Raw genomic sequence first — 20,986 nt, forward strand, 5'->3', positions numbered from 1 at the left:
CCCATCATAATTAAGCAACACACTGGCACATATCAGAGATAGGGACCAAGGGATGAGGGCCAAATATGTATGTTTAGGGATTTCATTGAAGAATAAAATATAACATGTGCCTTGGATTACGGATTACCCAAAACGGATGGTAAGGAGAAACATGGTAGTGACTCCTAAGAAAAGGAATATAAAACCTGAGGGCAACCACAAGATGCTCCGAGGGAGCCCAGCCTCCAATCTGCCAGGCGGCTCTTGTTGAGGGAGGAGGGGGTAGATGGAAGCAGTAGGCTTGGTCCATGTTTGGAGCTTTGCAAGTGATGGGTGCTAGGTGTCAACACAGCCTGTCATCGCCTTCAGAGTGCCTTTATTGAAAGAGTTTGCCTGACCAAAAAGCAATCACACACTGAATTGTCTTCAGTATTTAATGTAAAAAATAAAGTATCATGGAAGGAAATTCTCACTGCCTTGGAGCTGTAATGACAGTTTAAAGGTCTACTTTTTAATTGTGCATTTATTTTGCTGACCACTTTGTTTTCATCGGGCCTTCAGTAGTAAAAACAAGGGCTGGAAAACTTTGGGAGGGGACCAAGGCTCTGGCTGAAAGCGCTATGCACATTTTATGTATATTTTGTGATGTAAAATTCCCACCTAAATGGGCCCAATTTTTTTTTCCTCTTTAAAAGCTGTAAGAAATGTAAAAAAAAAGACCAAAAAATAAAAACAAAAAAAGCCGGCACTCAAGTCCATGGTGTACAGTCAAGGAGGTGGGGGGAAATGCCCGGGGCAAGCGTGGACTTCTGGTCAACCAGCCTGTAGCCCGCGTCACCCGCTCTCAGAGCTGCCTGGGTCATGCACTGCTTGACCATGTAACGGATGTGTGTTGTCGTCGTGTTCGCACGTGAATTCGAGGGTAGTCGAGTTAGCATTCAGACATTTGGGCTCGTGTCTCAGGTTTCAAATTGTTTTCAACTGTAATTGTGAATTAATCGGCAGAACTACCAATGCAATTTTATACTCCTTAAAAGAAGGGAGAGAGTTTTCATCATAGACACCAAAGGGGTAGGTAAGAGTATTATGTATTTAATTTAATTTGGAACAAATCATAGCCTTAGTGGAAGCTGTGGTTTGAATTGTCTTGGGATGTCCACTGCATGTAAATACAATATGCCTCTCTCAGTTGTAGAGCTTAGGAATGTAGAGTGTGAATGTAGGTTATCATGAATAAAAATTAACCCGTCTACTAAAAAAAAAAAAACAAAAACAGTGGACAAAGGACTTGAATAGATGTTTCTCCAAAGAAGATATACAAATGGCCAAAAATACACATGAACACATGCTCAACATCATTAGATATAAGGAAATGGCAAATCAAAACCACAGTAAGTAATAGTATGGCTATTATTAAAATAGAAAGCAGGTGTTGGTGAGGATGTGGAGAAGTTGGAACACTTGTACGTGTTGGTGTAAAATGGTGCAGTCACTGAGGAAATCAATTTGTAGTACATCAAAGTTTTAAACCTAAAATTACCATATGACTTCTAGGTATATACCCAAAAGAACTGAAAACATGGACTCAGATATTTGTAACCCAATGCTCAAAGCAGTATCACTCACAATAGCCAGTAGGTGGAAGCACCCTACATGTGCAACCAGATGAATGGTTAACCAACTATGGTAGATACAAACAATGGATTGTTACTCAGCCATAACATAAAATGAAGTTCTGATACATGCTAACATAAACATGGATGAACCTGAAGACATCATGTTGAGTAAAATAAACCAGAGACAAAGGACAAATATTATATGACTCCTCTAATATGAAATACATAGACTATGCAACTTCATAGAGACAGAAAGCAGAATACATGTTGCTAGGGTTACTAGGGTAGGGAGGAATGGGGAGTTATTAATGGGTGCAGAATTTCTATTTGAGGTGATGAAAAAGCCTGGGTAATAGATGTTAGTGATGGTAGTACAATTGTGAATAATAATTAACAGGACTGAATTGTACATTTGGAAAGTGGTTAAATGGGGAATTGACTTGGGTATATGTTACTACAATAAAAGTTAAATACATTTTAAAGGTCAAAAAAAGTAGTAAGTAAACAACTCTAATAAATATCAGGATAGATTACAACTAGCTAACAAATATGAAGTGAACTCTAGGACATCATTTCAACACCAGTTCTGAAATCAGAGGGACTAGTTAATTAGGCTTTGTCAATACTCATTACTTTATATTAGAATGAAACATGAAATCAGGCAACTGTCATCATCTAGAGGTGAAGATGAAATATCAATTCTGATCCTAAAATAAACATTTTAAGAAACATTTTAATAACAGCTTGTAACTCTGACCATCATTTGAGGACTAATGGCATGTATTTTGAGCTAGCTAACTTTTAGAATTTACTGGTGAAAGTATAATGATGATGATGATGACGAAAATAATAGAGTATAAAAAAGATGGGAGAAAAGGAAAAAGTGAAGATGAAGATATTTTACCCTGATGTATCCATGTCTATAAATTATTTTCATTTAATATGCTTTATATATCAACATATTTCTTGGCCCAGATCAGGGGCAAGAATTATGTTAAATCATGTAGAACACATATTTGGTGAGATGCAAACCATTTGGATTCGTTTGGCAGATTTTTAAATATCCATATATTAGATTAGAATTTATTTTAATTGCTTTTGGTCAAGGATTTTAGTGTATCAGATTAATGGAAGAAATCATTTCTGCTTATCAATACAATATGATTACTTCTGGATTAATTTTGTTACATGGGCTTTACTTTTTCTTGTTTCTTTTTAACCTCTCTCAAATCTGCAGCCCCTTTATCAAGTGACATACTTCACAGAACTTGATTTTTTCAATCCCATGAACATCTTTATTTAACTTTCTCTCTGTGATTAATGGGTATCTTCTCTAGCCCTTTGTCATGGATCCGGTCATGTTAGGCCACCACACCAAAGCGTGAAGACACTTTATTCAACAGAGACCGTATCTAAGAGGAAAAAGGAATGAAAGGAATAATGTATCTACTTTTTCTCGATTGTTCCTCTCTTCTTAAGTTTTTCAATGGTTTAGTTGAGGAAAGGAAAGACTGAGCCAGTTGGGGGAAAAAAAATTAGAAGCTTGACAGGCAATCTAAATTATATGAGGGAATTACTTCCAAAACACCTTGCTGCAGTTTTCTGCAGACACCAGCCACGTGCCTTCCCAGCTGACAGGTGTTCCGGATGCCATCGGCCATTCTTCAGTGAAGGTAACTTGTTGATGTTTAGAAGCTTGTGCCAGTTAACCCATGTTCTTTAATGTAATCTTGTGGGGGCAGATTTATTAGTCTTTTGATTAGGGTGGAACTTTTCAATTGAGTGTTTCCATGGAGACGTGACTCATCCAACTGTGAGTGATAGTTTGATTGGATTATTTCCATGGAGGTGTGGCCCCACTCATTCAGGGTGGGTCTTGATTAGTTCACTGGAGTATTTAAGAGAGAAACTGAGAGCCAACACATACCCAGATTTTTGCTGACACTTGGAGACACTTGGAGATGCAGACAGAAGGACATTTGGAGATGCTGAGCTAAGAGATGAAGCCCAGAGTTTGCCCCAGAGAAACTAAGAGAGGACTCTCAGATGCTTAGAGAGAAATGCCCTGGGAGAAAGAAGCACGGACACACAAGAGCTGAGAGAGAGAGGCGCTGAAACACAACCCAGGACCAGCAGACACCAGCCACATGACTTCCCAGCTGACAGAAGTGTTCTGCATACCATCAGCCATTCTTCAATGAAGGTATCCTCTTGTTGATGCCTTAGTTTGGATGATTGTATGGCCTTAGCACTATAAATCTGTACCCAAATAAATACCCTTTATAAAAATCAATCCATTTCTGGTATTTTGCTTAGTGGCAGCATTAGCAAACCAGAACAAAGCTTATTTAGGGAACAACATTGTCTTTCCAATATTTTCAAACAGCTGCCTTCTTTAAATAAGCTGATAGTTAATCACAGTTTCTGGAAACTGTAATAGTTTGTAAGTGTCACTGGACTCTGTACCAGTTTGGATATATTATGCCTCTCCAAAAGCCATATTCTTCAATGCAGTGCTGTGGGGACAGATTTATTAATCTTTCTGATCAGGATGTGACCTCTTGATTGAATGTTTCCACGGAGATTTGACCCCACCCATATAGGCTAGGTCTTGATTAGTTTACTGGAGTTCTTTAAAGGCAAACAGAGAGTAGAGAAATGAAAATGCCTCAAGATGTGCTAAGCCAAAGCCCAGACATTTGCTGATGTTTGAGATGGTAGCCCAGAGTTTGCTCCAGAGAAGCTAAGAGAGGCAACAAAATGCCCTAAGAGCAGCTGAGAGATACTTTTGGAGACACCTAGATGCTTGTTGATGCATGGAGTTTCTGACATAAGGACATTTGGAGATGCTAAGCTAAAAGAAACCCAGAGACATTTTGGAGAACACCATTTTTGAAATGCATCCTGGGAGCAAAGGAACAGCAGACACCAGCCACATGCCTTCCAGCTGACAGAGGTGTTCCGGATGCCATTGGCCATTCTTCAGGGAAGGTATCTTGTTGATGTCTTAGTTTGGACACTTTTATGGCCTTAGGACTGTAAATTTTTAACTTAATGAATCCCCTTTATAAAAGCCAATCTATTTCTGGTATTTTACATAATGGCGGCATTAGCAAACCAGAACAGACTCCCTCTTAGTGGAACATTCATAGCAGATTCCAGACAATTCCCAAAGACCAATAAAACATTAGTTTACAAGTTCTGTGGATATCTCTAAATTCAATTGTCTATTTTCTATTCCTTGTGACAGAGGTTCCTAAACACTTCTATTAAATTATGCTGTTAAAAAACAAACAAACAAACAAACAAACTTACTCTACAATAGCAAGGTTGTTCTGGGAGTTATTTCCACAACGAGCTGCCCAAGGAGTGAAGTTGCTCCTTTGTTAATCTTGTATGCCTAGTGCCTGATTCGGTAGGTACTTATTCAATGAGTGATAAATGAATAAATTAATGACAGAGACAGTGAGCAGGAATAATGATTGTGTTCTACTCCTGTACAACCTCTTACTAATTATGCAAACATGAACATTTGATGTCTCTTATTTCAATATCAGTTTTCTATTCTAAGAAATGATAACAAAAATATCATTTCTGACCATTTAACAAATTTATGCTGAGCTTCAAATGTGATAATGGATGTGAAAGAACTTTAAAATCTACTCATTAATATTAATATGAAAAACAATTTATGTACCTTTTTCCTCAGGGCTTGCTTACAGAACTTATATGTATAGGTTTCTCTTCTTGGTGCTTCCATTTAACTTGAAGAAGCCTGCCAGCCAAGCTGGTTTGTTTGTTCCTCAATGGAACATTATTAAATCTTGGGCAAAGTCAGCTTTGGCACATTCTCATCTGTTCCTTGTTTGTACACATATCTGTTAGAAATGACCGGATGCACCAATTCCTCAGAATTTTGATGCATATATGTCATTCCCTTTGCTCTGACCTTTGAAGTCCCCAAATTAAATGGATTTGCAACCCTTGGCAATGTCTTGAAAAGAAGCTCTTTGTCCCTGCCCTGGAGCTGGTCTAGTTGTAGTTCTCTCTCCTGGTCACAAGTCTCAGGCCTCTGTTCATGATCTACCATTTCTGTCTGGCCACTGCCTATAGTACCTATAGTGCATTAGTGCTCACAAATAGGCATTCCATACACTGGCTCTAAGCTAGACCTAGCTTCCTCCTGTTGCTCTGGAGAACATCAATTACACAACCCATTCCCCAGTGGATCTGAGGTGGCTGACCTAGAAAGCCCTGGACTTGCATTTCTTTTTGGAAAAGCATGTATTTTTAAATATGTATCAACAAAGTCGAAACTGTATTAAAAAGTATACCCCAAAAAGCATATTTCTTAGTTTGCATGAGCTGCTATCACAACTATCACACAATGAGTTTTCGCTTAAATGACAAGAATTTATTGGTTTATGGTTTTTTGGTTAGAAGTCCAAAGTCTAGATATGGGTGAGGTTTGCTTTGTCCCCAAAGACTTTAGCATTCTGGTGCTGGCTGCAGGCAATCCTTGGGATACTTTAACTTTTCCATCACATGGCAATGTCCTCTCCTGCTGACTTCCTGCTCCTCCCAGTGGCCTTCTCTTTTTTAGGTCTCCAGTAATGTGGATTAAGCCCCACCCTGGTTCGATTCACCACAACTTAACTAAAAAGAACATGTTCAAAAGGTCTTGTTTAAAATGGGTTTACATGCACAGAAATGCAGATTAGGATTAAGAGCATGCCTTAATTGTGGTACAAAATTCAATTTATCACAGTCTAATTTCTACTCCTTATTCACAGCATCTTCCCTGTCTGCTAAAAGGTTGTTTGTTTGTTCATCTTTCTAGTGTTTCCAGTCACATATAAGCAAATATGAAGACACACACAAACACACATTCTTATTTCCTCCACATTCTTACCTAAAAATCTCATGCTATACACTTTTCTTTCACATGAATTTTTACTCAATATATTCCTGGAGAATTATTCCTGTCAGTATATAGGTATATTCTGAATTACTTTTTTTAACTCTGTAATATTCCATTGTATGTACCATAGTCTGTTCAGCCAGTCCCCCATGAATAGAATCTTGGTTATTTTTAATCTGTAACTATTACAAATGATGCTACAAAAAATAACCTTGTACATACTATCTTTTGATACAAGTGCGATGGGAAAATGGGATTGCCTTGTCAAAGCATTGATGCATTTGTAATGTTTATAGACTCTGGCAAGCCTCCTATTAGCAATGTTTGAAAATATTTTTACAGTTTGCCATTTCTCTTTTGACTTTAAGTTTCCTAAAATTTAGCATATTCTTTCATTATGTCCTCTGGATTTTGAGTCATGGTTAGACAGGCCTTTTGAACTATCTGTCCTTTTTTTTGTTTGTTTTGATTCTTTGATATTTATTAAAGGAAGCTGTAAACTAGAACAAGGTTATTTTTATGAATGTGATATGTGCTGAAGAATATGTTCAATCTGTGTTTAGTAAAAAGTTCTAGATATGTGTATCAGTTTGAGATGATTAATTATTTTTTAAAAATTGTCTATGTTTTTACTCTCTTTTATCCTCTTTGATCTGTCAGTTTCTTAAAACTATAGGTTAAAATCTCCACAAATACCTTTTTGATTAATTTATTTCTCTCTGAAGTTCTGTCAGGTGTTGCTTTTAATAACATAAGATTACATTTTTCTGGTATAAATGTTAATGATCAACTTGTTTCCTTGGTCAAGTATCCCTTTTCTGTATATAACTTTTCTCTTTATTCATTATGATTTCCCCCCCTTAATTCTATCTTGATGGCTATTAAAATAGCTGTCATAGATTCTTTTTGTTTATATTTGTTTTTCATGTGAATGATCACTTAATTTTGTGTGAACCTCAAAGAATCAGGACAAATCAGCCATGGTGCTAGAATAGAGTCCTAGGAGTCATCACAGTGCCAGCAAGTTCAGGGGCTCCTCACTGAGAGGACAGGGTGGCCTGAGTAGTGGGGAGATGGGGAATTCTGGGAAATCAGTGCAGAAAATATTCACCAGCTGGTGTGGAAGTACCAACTGGTATTATGTTAACTTTATGGCAGTAGTGATGCATCTAAATACTAGCGGTATTCTCAATCCTTCGTTTTTAATTTCCATCATTTTTTTCAAAGGTGTTTTTATTGGACATCATATTGCTCTATTTTTCTGTTTTTCTTTTATAAAACCTGAAAATATCTTCTTTTAGCTAGTTAGTTTAATATACTTCTATTTATTCTGATTTCAGGGAACCACTTAACATTTCAACACCTAGGCACTGCTCTTTTCAAAGAACTACACTGTGTTTATTCATCTATGTGTGGGAGGTAGGTGAGAAAGGAATGCCTAGTGGCCAGCGTAGCAAGATTCTATACAATCTACTCATTAGCCAGCTGAAGGTTTCCTCACTGACTCCAATCAACATTGATCTGTTTCTGCTGCTTCTCTGTCCCCAAATAAAACTTGAAAAATAAATGAATTGCTGCCAAAGTCTGCCATTTGGCATCTATTCCTTTCCACCCACACTGACATTTCCTTGATACACACTGGGACTCAAATGCCGTCTAGCTTATCAGTGGTTTCTTGAGTTTAAATATTAGATTCTGGGATAAATCAAATGTCTTCTTAATTATGTGATATCTGCAGGGTCTATTTAGGGGAGAGAATCCGCATCTGTTAGTTCAGCATCTTGTCCTGAAGTGGACCTTTCATCTTTCTCTCTCCTCCTTCCTAATAAGTGCATAGTTCACAGTTTACAACTTACTTCACAACATCTATCCTGGAATCATGGTAGAATAGATTTTTGAAGAAATCTGAGCTTTTATTGCATCTCTATTTTAGAAATTTTTTTTAAAATTTAATTTTATTGAGATTGTTTACATACCATAAAATTTTCCAAAGATTCAAAGTGTACAATCATTTGTCCACAGTACCATCAAACAGCTGTGCATCCATCACCACAATTAATTTTTTTTTCAATTTTTAGAACATTTTCATTACTCCAGAAAATATATAAAGACACAAAGGAAGCTCACATCCTCCCCTACCCCTAACCACCCCCCTCCATTATTACTCATAGTATTGGTATAGTACATTTGTTGCTATTGATGAAAGAAAGTTAAAATATTACTAACTGTAGTAAATAGTTTGCAATAGGTATATATTTTTTCCTATGTGCCCCTCTATTATTGACTTCTGGCTATACTGTCATATATTTGTTCTAGTTCATGAAAGAAATTTCTAATATTTTCACAGTTAATATGGACATTGCCCACCACAAGATACACTGTTTCATACATTCCCGTCTTTTAACCTCCAGCTTTCCTTCTGGTGACATACATGACTCTGAGCTTCCCCTTTCCATCACATTCACACACCATTCAGCACTGTTAGTTATTCTCACAACGTGCTACCATCACATCTGTCCATGTCCAAACACTTAGGTTCGACCTAGCTGAACATTCTGCCTATAGTAAGCAACTGCTCCCCATTCTTTAGCCTCATTCTATGTCCTGGTAACTTATATTTCATGTCTCTAAGTTTACATGTTATAATTAGCTCATATCAGTGAGACCCTGCAATATTTGTGCTTACATGTCTGACTTATTTCACTCAATATGGTGCCCTCAAGTTTTCTTCATCAACCCATTTTTGGTTTTTTTTTTAAAGATAGTTTTGTTCATATACCATACATTCCATCCTAAGTAAACAATTGATGGCTTCCTGTATAGTCACATATTTATTTATTCACCACCATCACCACTATCTGTGTAAGGATATCTCCATTTCTTCCACAAAGAAGGAGGAAGAGTCAAAGAAGGTAAAGAGACAAAAGAAAAAGGAAAAAGAAAGAGAAAAAACAAACAAACATGACAGCTAGAAAACAACAAAAGGGAAGATAGAATTAGACTAAGTAAATAAAGAGAAAACATCACCAATGCCAAAAGTCCTGTACCCCTCCCTTATGTCCCCCTCTTATATGCATTTGGCTTTGGTATATTGCCTTTGTTACATTAAAGGATGCATAATACAATGTTTCTGTTAACTATAGTCTTTAGTTTTCATTGATTGTATTTTTCCCCCACTACCACTCTATTTTTAACACCTTGCAGGGCTGACATTCATTTGTTCTCCCTCATGTAAAAACATATTTGTATGTTTTATCACAATTGTTGAGCACTCTAGGTTTCACTGAGTTACACAGTCCCTGTCTTTTATCTTTACCCTTTCCTTCTGGTGCCCCACATGCTCCTAACCTTTCTCTTTCAGCCATACTCAGTCATCTTTGTTCAGTGTGCTTACATTGCTATGTTACCTTCACCCAAAATTGTGTTCCAAACCTCTCACTCCTGCCTTTTCCTATCTGTCTATATTGCTCCCTTTAGTATTTCCTTTAGAGCAGGTATCTTGTTCACAAATGCTGTCATTATCTGTTTGTCAGAGAATATTTTAAACTCTCCCTCATATTTGAAAGACAGTTTTGCTGGATATAGGATTCTTGGTTGATGGTTTTTCTCTTTCAGTATCTTAAATATATCACACCACTTCCTTCTTGCCTCCATGGTTTCTACTGAAAAATACACACATAGTCTTATCAAGCTTCCTTTGTATGTGATGGATCGCTTTTCTCTTGCTGCTTTCAGGATTATCTCTTTGTCTTTGACATTTAATAATCTGATTATTAAATGACTTGATGTAGGCCTATTCAGATCTGTTCTGTTTGGGGTATGCTGCACTTCTTGGATATGTAATTTTATGTCTTTCATAAGAGATGGGAAATTTTCACTGATTATTTCCTCTATTATTGCTTCTGCCCCTTTTCCCTTCTCTTATTCTGGGACACCCATGACATGTACCTTCATGCTTTTCATGTTGTCATTCAATTCCCTGAGCTGTTGCTCATATTTTTCCATTCTTTTCCCATCTGTTCTTTTGTGTGTAGGATTTCAGGTGTCTTGTTCTCCAGTTCCTGAGTATTTTCTTCTACCTCTTGAGATCTGCTGTTGTATGTCTCCATTGTGTCTTTCATCTCTTGTGTTGTGCCTTTCATTTCCATAGATTCTGCCAGTTGTTTTTTTGAACTTTCGATTTCTACCTTATATTCGCTCAGTGTTTTCATTCTACCCTTCATCTCTTTTGCCATATCTTCCCTAAACTTTTTGAATTGATTTAGCATTAGTTGTTTCAATTCCTGTATTTCAGTTTAAGTGTAAGTCAAATGGGCCATATCTTCATTTTTCATAGCATAGGTTGTAGTTTTCTGTTGTCTAGGCATCTGGTTTTCTTTGTTACCCCAATCAGATTTTCCCAGACCAGAAAGGGCTCAGGTCTCAGAAGGGGGAAATATTCAGTATCGGGTTTCCCTGAGGGTGTGTCTTAGAAGATTGACACACCCTGTGAGGCCTCTAGCTGCTGTGCTTTTCCTAACCTGCCCAGCAGGTGATGCCTGTTAGCCTGTCACTCCTGACTGGTGTAAGGAGGTGTGGCCCCCTTGGTTTCTGTTTTGGCTGTTTTCCCCCAGGCTCTCATCTCTGGTTCTGAATGGAAGGCCAGTCATTACCTCCTTCCTCTTAGGGAAGATACACCCCCTAGGGAGTTATCATGAGCGTTTAGATGGTTTTTTTTTCTGACTCTGCTATCTTCACCCTTGTCTGGGTCAGAGCACTGTGAACTGAAAATGGCTGAGGTTTTCTCCATTGAGCCACCCAGGTTGAGAAAGAAAACACAGGACAAAAAGCCTCCTTTCAGAGCCAGCCCATGAGCTCCCAATTTCACTTTTTGGCCAGAGGTAACACCCAGTGCTCTGGGCTCTCCCTCCCAGGACAGACGAGTCCTCTGGTTCCTCAAGGTCAGTTGTCACCAAAAGCCTCTGTCTGCCTACTGGGGATTTGTAGACCACATTCAGCAGTCCACATTTGCCAATTAAGACTCCAGTTGGAGCTGGACCGAGATATAGTTGCTTGTTCAGAGAATGCTGCTCTCCACCGCAGCAAAGCTTTGCCATTCGGCCTGCCATGGGGGGAGGGATTTCTCAACGCATTTCCACAGCTTTTACTTACAGATTTTATGCTGCCATCTCTGGCATTCCTCCCAATCCAGTTTGGTGTACAATGTGTGGACAGTCACAGTTGTCCCCAAGCAGCTATTCCAGATTATTTGCCAGTTGTTCCTGGTTGTTTATTAGTTGTTCTAGGGGGACTAACTAACTTCCACTCCTCTCTGTGCTGCCATCTTGCTACCTCCTCTTTATAAAATTTTAAACTTACGGGCTTCTTGAGAATTGAGACCATGTATGATTAATTTTTATATTTTCCAAATATCTATCAAAGTGCTCTGAGAATAGTAGTACCTGGTAAAAGTTATTTGGTATAATGGATAATTTCAATATAATTGAACTTCACAAGGATAACTGTCACACAAGGACAGGGATATCAAAATTCATGCCATCTCGGATATACCATCTAGATTATTTTGCACATGAGAAGGATATTCTCTCTCTCTCTTTCTGAATGAAAAGTTTTCATGAAGAGTATAGTTTGAATTATCTATAATTCATTACTTTTAAAAGCCCAAAGCAGAAATCTAGTGTGCATATTTCTTCTTAAGAGCTATACTTTCTGTTTCCACTATGATCTAAACACAACCGCATCACATGTGAACCTCATAAATTGCAAGTCATACACTCAGTTATTTGGGAAGAGATAGTATTGTCTAGTATTAAAATCCTAGACTTCAAACAGTCGGTTATTTTTTAATCATATTTTAGCTTAAAAGATCCAGAAGGAGAGAATTTCAAGATGTCAACCCAAGATAATGGGTTAAAAATGGGATGTGTAAGAAAAATCAGTCTAGGATGACTCCAAGGTTTGGAGACATTTGGAATATTGGATTAAAAAATCAAAACAAAAATAATGTACCCATCATCCATGCACCTGGAGGAAAACCTTTTGGGAGAAGGTAAACAGTAAAATAAAGTTTCTGATGGAGCCATAACACCTATCACTATCAGGAAATTAAATCTTTATTTACAAATATGAGTACTCCCTTGCTAATACTCAAAAGTCCCCTGACATGTGGTCCATATTCTCAATAGCCTAGCCACACCTCAAATCCTGATAAAATCAACTGTACACATTATTGCTATTACCTGGATAACTGAATATAGCTGGGGGAAAGCAGATAAGATGAATGCACAATCATTGGCCCTCAAAACTGTTTACTATATATTTTTAGTTAATAGATTTTCATATTCTCTGCTATGAAATTAGAAAACTTTCCATAAAGTCTTCCAATTTCCAACCAGTGCTACCATAATTTCTTGTCACCTCTTAACTGATCTTCTCAGTTCTACTCTTGTTCCTCTCCAGTAAATCCTTTATGAATAACTAGAGTGAGCTTAATTTTTTAACATTCTATTAAAGTATAGCTCACATGCACAAAAGTGCACACATCATAAATGTGTCACTTCATGGATTTTCAATAACTGAAAATAGCCATGTAACCATCAAGAAACAAATCATTGCCAACACACAGACACAATCTTGCCTTTTTCTCCTTTGCAGTCACCACCCAACTCCCATGATTTCTACCAGCTTATGTAGTGTTGTCTGTGTCTCTTATATAAATGGATTCGTAGATAATGCATTCTTTGGTAGCTGGGAAATAGGATTTTTTAAATGCAATTTTGTTGAGATATATTCACATACTATATAATGCATCCAAAATATACAGTCAATGACTCACAGTATCATCATATGGTTGTGTATGCATCACCACAATAAATTTTAGAACATTTTCATTTCTCCAAAATAAATAAAAATAAAAAGAACACCCAAAACACCCCATACTTCTTATCCCCCATGACATATATATATATGTATTTTTTTGTCTTTATTTTGGGAAATAGGATTTTAAGATTAATTTGTGTTATGTGTAGTTCTTTCTACAATGTTCATTCTCATTGTATAGTATTTTATCATGTGAATATTCTAATATAAATTTAGCCATTATACTATTATATAATGTTTTATTGTGTGAATATGCTAATATATACTTATCCATCCATAAGTACCCATTTATATAGTGGGCATTTGGTTAGTTTCCAATTTACGGCTATTATGTAATAGTGTTGCTATAAATATCTGTGTTTATATTATGCATGCCTTTCCCTTGCATATGTACCTAAAAGCATACTAGATGATGCATTTGTTCAGTTTTACCAAATATTTCCAAATAGTTTACCAAGGTGTTTGTATCTATTTACACTAACACTGGCAAGTAAATGAGAGTTGCAGTTGATTCAAATACTTGTCAGCATTTGATATTGTCAGTCTTTTTTTGTTGTTTTTTTTAACCATTCTGGTGGGTGTGTAATTGTATCTCATTGTGGTTTCAATTTTCATTTCTCTGATAACTAATGAAGTTAAATATTTTCTCACTTGTTTATGTTTAATGAATGAATATCTTCTTTTGTGAAGCTTCCATTTTTCTATTGGGTAGACTGGCTATCCTTACTGATTTGGAGGAGCTCTTTATTTTGTTCTTTGTCAGACATATATATTGCAAATATCTTCTCCTTTGCTATGTGCTGTCTTATCACTCGCTTAGTGGTGACTTTTTTTTTAAATTCAGTTTTATTGAGATGTATTCATATACCATACAACCATCCACAGTGTACAATCAACTGTTCACAATATTATCATATAGGTGTGTATTCATCACCACGATCAATTTTTGAACACTTTCCTTACCCCCAAAAAATAACAAAAACAAGAATAAAAATAAAAGTGAAAAAGAACACCCAAAGCATTCCATCCCCCCATCCCACCCTATTTTTCATTTAATTTTTGTTCCATTTTTCTACTCATTTGTCCATACACTGGATAAAGGGAGTGTGAACCACAAGGTTTTCACAATCATACAGTCACACTGTGTAGGCTACATAGTTATACAGTTATCTTCAAGAATCAAGGTTACTGGGTTGCAGTTCAACAGTTTCAGGGATTTCCTTCTATCTATTCCCATACACTAAAAACTAAAAAAGGATATCTATACAGCACATATAAATGTCCTCCAGAGTGACCTCTCAACTCCATTTGAAATCTCTCAGCCCCTGAAACTTTATTTTTTTTCATTTCCCCACAGTCAAGAAAGCTTTCTCAATCCCACAATGCTGGATCCAGGCTCATCCCTGGGAGTCATGTCCCATGTTTCCAGAGAGATTTACAACCCTGGGAGTCATGTCCCTTATAGGTGGGAGGGCAGTGAGTTAGCCTGCTGAGTATGCTTAGAGAGGCCACATCTGAGCAACAAGGAGGTTCTCTTGAGGAGATTCTTAGGCACGATTATAGGTAGGCTTTGCCTCGCCTTTGCTGTAACAAGCATCATAAGGGCAAGCCCTAAGATTAAGGGCTCAGCCTACCAAATTGGTAGTCTTCAGTGTTTGTGAGAATATCAGTACTAACTCAGGTGGGGAAGTCCAACAATGCCACATTTTTCCCCAGTTCTGCAGGGGGAGCCCTGCAAATACATTTTTATTCTTTGCCCAAATTACTTTGGGATGTATTGGGATTTCATACTAACCTGTATAAACCCACCAGATCTCAATTCCTATTCAAAATTCTGTATAATTATGACATTTGAATGAACTGAACCTACAAGTTAAATTATTTAGTGTGCTATAGAAGATATAGATCCTGCATTAAATCAACATTTCTTACCTTGGCCTTACACAGAAGTTGAAGTTTTAAAACAATCAATATCACCCTTTACCCTTTGGCCTGATTTGTCTTAGTCCTAATCAGATTTTTTTTTAAATTTATTTTTATTGCGAAATTTAACATATTTACATAACAGTGACAACTATCTTTTTTTATCTTCATTTTATTGAGATATATTCACATACCACGCAGTCATACAAAACAAATCGTACTTTCGATTGTTCACAGTACCATTACATAGTTGTACATTCATCACCTAAATCAATCCCTGACACCTTCATTAGCACACACACAAAAATAACAAGAATAATAATTAGAGTGAAAAAGAGCAATTGAAGTAAAAAAGAACACTGGGTACGTTTGTCTGTTTGTTTGTTTCCTTCCCCTATTTTTCTACTCATCCATCCATAAACTAGACAATCTGGAGTGTGGTACTTATGGCTTTCCCAATCCCATTGTCACCCTCATAAGCTACATTTTTATACAACTGTCTTCGAGATTCATGGGTTCTGGGTTGTAGTTTGATAGTTTCAGGTATCCACCACCAGCTGCCCCAATTCTTTAGAACCTAAAAAGGGTTGTCTAAAGTGTGCGTAAGAGTGCCCATCAGAGTGACCTCTCGGCTCCTTTTGGAATCTCTCTGCTACTGAAGCTTATTTCGTTTCCTTTCACATCCCCCTTTTGGTCAAGAAGATGTTCTCCGTCCCACGATGCCAGGTCTGCATTCCTCCCCGGGAGTCATATTCCACGTTGCCAGGGAGATTCACTCCCCTGGGTGTCTGATCCCACGTAGGGGGGAGGGCAGTGATTTCACCTTTCAAGTTGGCTTAGCCAGAGAGAGAGGGCCACATCTGAGCAACAAAGAAGCATTCGGGAGGAGGCCCTTAGGCACAACCATAGGGAGGCCTAGCCTCTCCTTTGCAGCAACCGTCTTCCCAAGGGTAAAACCTATGGTAGAGGGCTCAACCCATCAAACCACTAGTCCCCTATGTCTGTGGTCATGTTAGCAACCATCGAGGTGGGGTAGGCCAATATCCCTGCATTATCCACAGGCTCCTCAAGGGGGCACTACATCTTTTTTTCCTTGTTTTTCCTTTTTTTTTTTTAACTTTCCCTTCTTTTTTTTTTTTTTTTTTAATCTTCATTTTATTGAGATATATTCACATACCACGCAGTCATACAAAACAAATCGTACTTTCAGTTGTTTACAGTACCATTACATAGTGGTACATTCATCACCCAAATCAATCCCTGACACCTTCATTAGCACACACACAAAAATAACAAGAATAATAGTTAGAGTGAAAAAGAGCAATTGAAGTAAAAAAGAACACTAGGTACCTTTGTCTGTTTGTTTCCTTCCCCTATTTTTCTACTCATCCATCCATAAACTAGACAAAGTGGAGTGTGGTCCTTATGGCTTTCCCAATCCCATTGTCACCCCTCATAAGCTACATTTTTATACATCTGTCTTCGAGATTCATGGGTTCTGGGTTGTAGTTTGATAGTTTCAGGTATCCAACACCAGCTACCCCAATTCTTTAGAACCTAAAAAGGGTTGTCTAAAGTGTGCATAAGAGTGCCCACCAGAGTGACCTCTCGGCTCGTTTTGGAATCTCTCTGCCACTGAAGCTTATTTCATTTCCTTTCACATCCCCCTTTTGGTCAAGAAGATGTTCTCCGTCCCACGATGCCAGGTCTACATTCCTCCCCAGGAGTCGTATTCCACGTTGCCAGGGAGATTCACTCCCTGGGTGTCTGATCCCACGTAGAGGGGAGGGCAGTGATTTCACCTTTCAAGTTGGCTTAGCTAGAGAGACAGGGCCACATCTGAGCAACAAAGAGGCATTCGGGAGGAGGCTCTTAGGCACAACCATAGGGAGGCCTAGCCTCTCCTTTGCAGCAACCGTCTTCCCAAGGGTAAAACCTGTGGTAGAGGGCTCAACCCATCAAACCACCAGTCCCCTATGTCTGTGGTCATGTTAGCAACTGTGGAGGTGGGATAGGCGAATACCCCTGCATTCTCCACAGGCTCCTCAAGGGGGCACTACATCTTTTTTTTTCTTTTTTTTTTTTTTTTTTTTTAACTTTCCCTTCTTTTTTAAATCAACTGTATGAAAAAAAAGTTAAAAAGAAAACAAACATAAAATAAAAGAACATTTCAAAGAGACCATAACAAGGGAGTAAGAAAAAGACAACTAACCTAAGATAACTGCTTGACTTCCAACATGTCCCTACTTTACCCCAAGAAAGTTACCTAATATAGAAACATTTCTGTGAACTTGCTCCTACTATATCCATCAGAATTTAACAGACCATAGTCATTCCTGGGCATCCCCAGAATGTTAAATAGCTTATCTGTTCTTCTTGGATTATTGTTCCCCCTTCCTTAATTGCTCTTTATTGCTAGTTCCCCTAAATTGTACATTATAAGCCATTTGTTTTACATTTTTCACAGTTCATATTAGTGGTAGCATATAATATTTCTCTTTTTGTGCCTGGCTTATTTCGCTCAGCATTATGTCTTCAAGGTTCATCCATGTTGTCATATGTTTCACGAGATCGTTCCTTCTTACTGCCGCGTAGTATTCCATCGTATGTATATACCACATTTTATTTATCCACTCATCTGTTGAAGGACATTTGGGTTGTTTCCATCTCTTGGCAATTGTGAATAATGCTGCTATGAACATTGGCGTGCAGATATCTGTTCGTGTCACTGCTTTCCGATCTTCCGGGTATATACCGAGAAGTGCAATCGCTGGATCGAATGGTAACTCTATATCTAGTTTTCTAAGGAACTGCCAGACTGACTTCCTGAGTGGCTGAACCATTATACAGTCCCACCAACAGTGAATAAGAGTTCCAATTTCTCCACATCCCCTCCAGCATTTGTAGTTTCCTGTTTGTTTAATGGCAGCCATTCTAACCGGTGTTAGATGGTATCTCATTGTGGTCTTAATTTGCATCTCTCTAATAGCTAGTGAAGCTGAACATTTTTTCATGTGTTTCTTGGCCATTTGTATTTCCTCTTCAGAGAACTGTCTTTTCATATCTTTTGCCCATTTTATAATTGGGCCGACTGTACTATTGTCATTGAGTTGTAGGATTTCTTTATATATGCAAGATATCAGTCTTTTGTCAGATACATGGTTTCCAAAAATTTTTTCCCATTGAGTTGGCTGCCTCTTTACCTTTTTGAGAAATTCCTTTGAGGTGCAGAAACTTCTAAGCTTGAGGAGTTCCCATTTATCTATTTTCTCTTTTGTTGCTTGTGCTTTGGGTGTAAAGTCTAGGAAGTGGCTGCTTAATACAAGGTCTTGAAGATGTTTTCCTACATTATATTCTAGGAGTTTTATGGTACTTTCTTTTATATTGAGATCTTTGGTCCATTTTGAGTTAATTTTTGTGTAGGGTGTGAGGTAGGGGTCCTCTTTCATTCTTTTGGATATGGATATCCAACTCTCCCAGCCCCATTTGTTGAAAAGACCATTATGACTCAGTTCTGTGACTTTGGGGGCCTTATCAAAGATCAGTCGGCCATAGATCTGAGGGTCTATCTCCGAATTCTCAATTCGATTCCATTGATCTATATGTCTATCTTTGTGCCAGTACCATGCTGTTTTGGCAACTGTGGCTTTATAATAAGCTTCAAAGTCAGGGAGTGTAAGTCCTCCCACTTCATTTTTCTTTTTTAGAGTGTCTTTAGCAATTTGAGGCATCTTCCCTTTCCAAATAAATTTGATAACTAGCTTTTCCAAGTCTGCAAAGTAGGTTGTTGGAATTTTGATTGGGATTGCATTGAATCTGTAGATGAGTTTGGGTAGAATTGACATCTTAATGACATTTAGTCTTCCTATCCATGAACATGGAATATTTTTCCATCTTTTAAGGTCCCCTTCTATTTCTTTTAGTAGAGTTACGTAGTTTTCTTTGTATAGGTCTTTTACATCTTTGGTTAAGTTTATTCCTAGGTACTTGATTTTTTTAGTTGCTATTGAAAATGGTATCTTCTTCTTGAGTGTCTCTTCAGTTTGTTCATTTCTAGCATATAGAAATATTACTGACTTATGTGCATTAACCTTGTATCCCGCTACTTTGCTAAATTTGTTTATTAGCTCTAGTAGCTGTATCGTCGATTTCTCAGGGTTTTCTAGATATAAGATCATATCATCTGCAAACAATGACAGTTTTACTTCTTTTCCAATTTGGATGCCTTTTATTTCTTTGTCTTGCCGGATTGCCCTGGCTAGCACTTCCAGCACAATGTTGAATAACAGTGGTGACAGCGGGCATCCTTGTCTTGTTCCTGATCTTAGAGGGAAGGCTTTCAGTCTCTCACCATTGAGTACTATGCTGGCTGTGGGTTTTTCATATATGCTCTTTATCATGTTGAGGAAGTTTCCTTCAATTCCTACCTTTTGAAGTGTTTTTATCAAAAAGGGATGTTGGATTTTGTCAAATGCTTTTTCAGCATCTATTGAGATGATCAATTGATTTTTCCCTTTTGACTTGTTAATGTGTTGTAATACATTGATTGATTTTCTTATGTTGAACCATCCTTGCATGCCTGGAATAAACCCCACTTGGTCATGGTGTATGATTTTTTTAATGTGTCTTTGGATTCGATTTGCAAGTATTTTGTTGAGGATTTTTGCATCTATATTCATTAGGGAGATTGGCTGGTAGTTTTCCTTTTTTGTAGCATCTTTGCCTGGTTTTGGTATTAGATTGATGTTAGCTTCATAAAATGAGTTAGGTAGTGTTCCATTTTCTTCAATGTTTTGAAAGAGTTTGAGTAAGATTGGTGTCAGTTCTTTCTGGAAAGTTTGGTAGAATTCCCCTGTGAAGCCATCTGGCCCTGGGCATTTATTTGTGGGAAGATTTTTGATGACTGATTGGATCTCTTTGCTTGTGATGGTTTGGTTGAGGTCTTCTATTTCTTCTCTGGTCGGTCTAGGTTGTTCATATGTTTCCAGGACATTGTCCATTTCCTCTACATTATCCAGTTTATTGCCATACAGTTGTTCATACTATCCTCTTATAATTTTTTTAATTTCTTCAGGATCTGCATTTATGTCACCTTTTTCATTCATTATTTTGTTTATATGGGTCTTCTCTCTTTTTGATTTTGTCAGTCTAGCTAGGGGCTTGTCAATCTTGTTGATCTTCTCAAAGAACCAACTTTTGGTGATATTTATCCTCTCTATTGTTTTTTTGTTCTCTATGTCATTTATTTCTGCTTTAATCCTTGTTATTTCTTTTCTTGTACTTGGTTTAGGATTGGTTTGCTGTTCATTTTCTAGCTTCTTCAGTTGATCCATTAGTTCTTTGATTTTGGCTCTTTCTTCCTTTTTAAGGATGCTTTTGCTGCATCCCATAGGTTTTGGTATGTTGTGTTCTCATTTTCATTCGTCTCTATATATTTAGCAATTTCTCTTGCTATTTCTTCTTTAACCCACTGATTGTTTAGGAGTGTGTTGTTTAACCTCCAGGTATTTGTGAATTTTCTAAGTCTCTGATGGTTATTGACTTCTAATTGTATTCCATTGTGGTCAGAGAATGTGCTTTGAATAATTTCAATCTTTTTAAATTTATTGAGGCTTGTTTTATGTCCCAGCATATGATCTATTCTGGAGAAAGTTCCATGAGCACTAGA

Source organism: Choloepus didactylus, chromosome 3, assembly GCF_015220235.1.
Source record: "Choloepus didactylus isolate mChoDid1 chromosome 3, mChoDid1.pri, whole genome shotgun sequence".
Taxonomy (NCBI): domain Eukaryota; kingdom Metazoa; phylum Chordata; class Mammalia; order Pilosa; family Megalonychidae; genus Choloepus; species Choloepus didactylus.